The sequence below is a fragment of the Mytilus californianus genome, unplaced genomic scaffold (assembly GCF_021869535.1).
Source record: "Mytilus californianus isolate M0D057914Y unplaced genomic scaffold, xbMytCali1.0.p SCAF_3, whole genome shotgun sequence".
NCBI lineage: Eukaryota > Metazoa > Mollusca > Bivalvia > Mytilida > Mytilidae > Mytilus > Mytilus californianus.
The window spans coordinates 124,173,502-124,179,492 of record NW_026262679.1 but is presented as its reverse complement, the minus strand read 5'-3'; the positions used below and the strand labels follow the sequence as shown (position 1 = coordinate 124,179,492).

General features: G+C 34.6%; 1 long non-coding RNA gene across 1 annotated transcript; it reads right to left on the bottom strand.

Moving 5' to 3' along the window:
• Positions 1-855: 855 nt before the first annotated feature.
• LOC127736078 (uncharacterized) lies at positions 856-2,158 on the bottom strand. The gene is made up of 3 exons (XR_007998793.1): positions 1,905-2,158; positions 1,345-1,535; positions 856-1,159 (listed from the first exon to the last, which is right to left on the bottom strand). It is a non-coding gene; the product is annotated as an uncharacterized LOC127736078 (long non-coding RNA).
• Between the last annotated feature and the right edge of the window lie 3,833 nt (positions 2,159-5,991).

The window sequence follows — 5,991 nt, the reverse complement described above, 5'->3', positions numbered from 1 at the left end:
TCATTATCTCCTCTACAACATCTTTATAGTCGTTGTCCGTCACAATCTCTTTAAAATGGTCCTAATTTTTCTTTTTGTGCCCTACCCCCCTAATCTCATTTTGTCAATTTCACAATAAAAGTTTCAGTTTTTTAACCGTAACTTCAGATTTTCGAACATAAACCACTCAGGAGATTTTCTTAAACGATGCGCCAATGTCTCCTCTATAACAATTATATAGTCGTTGCCCGTCACAATCTCTTTAAAATGGTCCACATTTTTCTTTTAGTGCCCTACCCCCTTAATCTCATTTTGTCAATTTCACAATAAAATTTTCAGTTTTTTAACCGTAACTTCAGATTTTCGAACATAAACCACTCAGGAGATTTTCTTAAACGATGCGCCATTGTTTTTTCTACAACACCTATATAGTTGTTGCCCGTCACAATCTCTTGAAATTGGTCCAAAATTAACTTAAATTGCCCTACCCCCCTAATCTCATTTTGTCAATTTCACATTAAAAGTTTCAGTTTTTTAATCGTAACTTCAGATTTTCGAACATAAACCACTCTGGAGATTTTCTTAAACGATGCGCCATTGTTTCCTCTACAACACCTATATAGTCGTTGCCCGTCACAATCTCTTGAAATTGGTCCAAAATTAACTTAAATTGCCCTACCCCCTAATCTCATTTTGTCAATTTCACAATAAAAGTTTCAGTTTTTTAATCGTAACTTCAGATTTTCGAACATAAACCACTCTGGAGATTTTCTTAAACAATGCGCCATTGTCTCTTCTACAATACATATATAGTCGTTGCCCGTCACAATCTCTTGAAATTGGTCCAAAATTAATTTAAATTGGCCGACCCCACTTATCTCATTTTCTCAATTTCACAATTTCAGTTTTTTAACCGTAACTTCAGATTTTCGAACATAAACCACTCTGGATATTTTCTTAAACGATGCGCCATTGTTTCCTCTACAACACCTATATAGTCGTTGCCCGTCACAATCTCTTAAAATTGGTCCAAAATTAACTTAAATTGCCCTACCCCCCTAATCTCATTTTGTCAATTTCACAATAAAAGTTTCAGTTTTTTAATCGTAACTTCAGATTTTCGACATAAACCACTCTGGAGATTTTCTTAAACGATGCGCCATTGTCTCCTCTACAACACCTATATAGTCGTTGCCCGTCACAATCTCTTGAAATTGGTCCAAAATTAATTTAAATTGGCCTATCCCACTTATCTCATTTTGTCAATTTCACAATTTCAGTTTTTTAACCGTAACTTCAGATTTTCGAACATTAACCACTCTGGATATTTTCTTAAACGATGCGCCATTGTTTCGTCTACAACACCTATATAGTCGTTGCCCGTCACAATCTCTTAAAATTGGTCCAAAATTAACTTAAATTGCCCTACCCCCCTAATCTCATTTTGTCAATTTCACAATAAAAGTTTCAGTTTTTTAATCGTAACTTCAGATTTTCGAACATAAACCGCTCTGGAGATTTTCTTAAACGATGCGCCATTGTCTCCTCTACAACACCTATATAGTCGTTGCCCGTCACAATCTCTTGAAATTGGTCCAAAATTAATTGAAATTGGCCTACCCCCCTTATCTCATTTTGTCAATTTTACAATTTCAGTTTTTTAACCGTAACTTCAGATTTTCGACATAAACCACTCTGGAGATTTTCTTAAACGATGCGCCATTGTTTCCTCTACAACACCTTTATAGTCGTTGCCCGTCACAATCTCTTGAAATTGGTCCAAAATTAATTTAAATTGGCCTATCCCACTTATCTCATTTTGTCAATTTCACAATTTCAGTTTTTTAACCGTAACTTCAGATTTTCGAACATTAACCACTCTGGATATTTTCTTAAACGATGCGCCATTGTTTCGTCTACAACACCTATATAGTCGTTGCCCGTCACAATCTCTTAAAATTGGTCCAAAATTAACTTAAATTGCCCTACCCCCCTAATCTCATTTTGTCAATTTCACAATAAAAGTTTCAGTTTTTTAATCGTAACTTCAGATTTTCGAACATAAACCGCTCTGGAGATTTTCTTAAACGATGCGCCATTGTCTCCTCTACAACACCTATATAGTCGTTGCCCGTCACAATCTCTTGAAATTGGTCCAAAATTAATTGAAATTGGCCTACCCCCCTTATCTCATTTTGTCAATTTTACAATTTCAGTTTTTTAACCGTAACTTCAGATTTTCGAACATAAATCACTCTGGAGATTTTCTTAAACGATGCGCCAATGTCTCCTATACAACACCTATATAGTCGTTCTCCGTCACAGTCTCTTAAAATTGGTCCAAAATTAACTTAAATTGGCCTACCCCCCTAATCTCATTTTGTCAATTTCACAATTTCAGTTTTTTAACCGTAGCTTCAGATTTTCGAACATAAACCACTCTGGAGATTTTCTTAAACGATGCGCCATTGTTTCGTCTACAACACCTATATAGTCGTTGTCCGTCACAATCTCTTTAAAATGGTCCTAATTTTTCTTTTGTGCCCTACCCCCCTAATCTCATTTTGTCAATTTCACAATAAAATTTTCAGTTTTTTAACCGTAACTTCAGATTTTCGAACATAAACCACTCTGGAGATTTTCTTAAACGACGCGCCATTGTCTCCTCTACAACACCTATATAGTCGTTGCCCGTCACAATCTCTTTAAGATGATCCAAAATTAACTTAAATATGCATACCCCCTAATCTCATTTTGTCAATTTCACAATTTCAGTTTTTTAACCGTAAGTTCAGATTTTCGAACATAAACCACTCTGGATATTTTCTTAAACGATGCGCCATTGTCTCCTCTACAACATCCATATGGTCGTTGCCCGTCACAATCTCTTGAAATTGGTCCAAAATTAACTTAAATTGGCCTACCCCCCTAACCTCATTTTGTCAATTTCACAATTTCAGTTTTTTAACCGTAACTTCAGATTTTCGAACATAAACCACTCTGGAGATTTTCTTAAACGATGCGCCATTGTCTCCTCTACAACACCTATATAGTCGTTGCCCGTCACAATCTCTTTAAGATGATCCAAAATTAACTTAAATATGCATACCCCCTAATCTCATTTTGTCAATTTCACAATTTCAGTTTTTTAACCGTAAGTTCAGATTTTCGAACATAAACCACTCTGGATATTTTCTTAAACGATGCGTCATTGTCTCCTCTACAACACCTATATAGTTGTTGTCCGTCACAATCTCTTTAAAATGGTCCAAATTTTTCTTTTAGTGCCCTACCCCCCTAATCTTATTTTGTCAATTTCAGTTTTTTTACCGTAATTTCAGATTTTCGAACATAAACCTCTCTGGAGATTTTCCTAAACGATGCAGAAATGTCTCCTCTAAAACAACTATATAGTCGTTGCCTGTAACAATCTATTCAAATTGGTCAAAAATTAACTTAAAATGTCCTATACCCAAATTTCATTTTGTTAATTTCAGTTTTTTTCTACCACAATTTAAGATTTTCGAACATAAACCACTCTGGAAATTTTCCTAAACTATGCGGCACTATCACCTCTTAAACACCTATATAGCCTAACCTGTCACAATCTCTATTAATCGGACCAAACAACGTAAAGTGCACCCCCATTCCCTAAAAATGCATTGTGTCATTGTGTTAACTTATGGTCATTGTAATCCAGCTGTCTATTGAATGCCTTATGTGGATTTATTTAGTTAGGAAAGAAAAGCTTTGTATTCTTTATATATGAAGTATGGTTTCCCTGTTGTTTTAAGTTAGTTTTTTCGTTTTTGTATAAGATTGTATGTATTCTCATAATTGTTCGCTAGCTCGAAAAAACGTGATAACCTTATGTGATATTGTGGTTTTTAGTTATACCTCCTAATTGTTCGCTAGCTAATTGTTCGCTACAATTGTTCGATAGCTTGAGTCAGGTTTCTTAAAAGATGGTCAATGCAATTAGAGATTTCACAGATTTTTCTCAATATCGCAAAAATTAAAATCGCATTTTAGTCTAAAATGAGTAAATTCAGAAATTATTGCGTGCATTTATTATTGCGATTTTCTCATTTTAGACTAAAATGCGATTTTAATTTTTGCGATATTGAGAAAAATCCTGTTTAATTCATATAAAAAATTTCAAAATGCAAGTTCAAATTATTGCTATTATAACCCTGTCGCATTTTTCGCAATAATAAAAACATCGCAATAATTTCTGAATTTACAGTATACGTAAAGAAATTAACTACACAATCCCACGGCACATTGACATCCTTAAAAGGCAATACCAATAAATATATAAAGATCTCCTCGACATTATATTTTTGTAGTGAAACATTATAACACATCTTTCGCAAATTTCGGAAAAATAATTTTATTAGACGTTTCAGATCTCTTGGAAACACGGTTATATTTAGGCTTATATAGTCTGACATAACATGGTATTTGTGATCATATGTTCCGACATTTCGGCTCCACAAATACAAGAATTATTTGATCCTCTGATTAAAATGTACCTATAGTGTGGTCAGTCAGAAACGTATGTCTAGTTGCCAGAACATACTGCAACAACAAAGACATAGTAGGGTTTATAGGCATATGTATACATGTAGTGACAACTGCAATTCATACCTAACGGAATCCCTACGGATTATGAAAAACCTAGCATCTGAATGTACTTAAAATAGGTCTAGAAGATCATTCTAATAATGTCACAGTATATCTGATTCTTTATACTTCCTCCATTTATAATGAAAATAAAGACGAACGGACCATCAATAGTCCACAAAATAAACACTGTAAACCTAAAGATGAGCAACACGAACACACCTAATTATCTGGGGTTACCTCGGGTACTCTGAGAGTCAATGTTCCTGCTCCTCTTTTTGGTTGTATACAACCGAGAAAGAATTACCCAAACTAGCTGAGGTAACTATACCCAAGGAAGAACAGGTCATGAAACTAAGAAGGAAGAATTATCTAAATAAGCTTTAATTCAGTGATATCGTATTCGTATTCGTATTATTTGTCACTGAATACTGCATTCTCGTTCCTGTGAATCGGATATTATCGTTGCTTTTGATTTTTTAGTCTGGTTTCTTTTTTCCCCGTCATGTTCAATTTTGCAACAAGTGCACGCTAACAGTTGTATATTCCGGCAAATGCAATGCTCTAATATATAAATTTTTTTAAATCATCGTTCCTGTAAACAAAATTTAAAATGTTCAGGTTAAGGAAGTTGCATAATTCTTTTTGGTGTTAATTTGATGAAATTGATTCTTCTATGTAAATCTTTGCAAAATTATGTATATAAAAAAAATAATCAGATAAATTTAATTGCGTTTGTTACCAGTTAATTTCATCGATTGTAGAAAGAAAAACCTTATGCAACTTCACCTAACGAGCTAATCAGTATCATTGGCGTAACCCTGTATTTATTTTATTAAGTACTTTGGATCAATGCCTTTGCTGTTGGACTGTTTAGTCTTTACTCTAAGCTCGCGATGATGATGGTTAACCCATATAAAAGCTTCCTTGGTTACAAATTCCTTATAGAGATAATCATCTGATTTTTTTTCTGTTTCCTTTTACACTTAGCCAAAATGTTCGATACTAATATACTACAATACTGATGTTGGCTCTGTCATCTAGGTAGACCCTAATGAAGGGCAGAAAATGTGGACCGCCGCTAAAAAATGAAGGTATCAATGATATATAGAGCAGAACATTTTACCTTACACTACGCCAACTATATAGTTAGTCCGCAGAGAGTTGTTGCAAGGGTTCCTTTTCAAGGAGAGAGCGTGTCACTCACCCTACATAAGACAACGTATTCAGTGCGTCCATTCCGACCGGACGTGACTGTGTATTTATACATACCGGGATGCACAACCAAACGGAAATCCCACTTTAGCAAGAGTATTACTGCTGATATTACAAGGGAGGACTCCATGCTTGACCATATTTCTATATCTAGGACAACCCTTGGGGTTT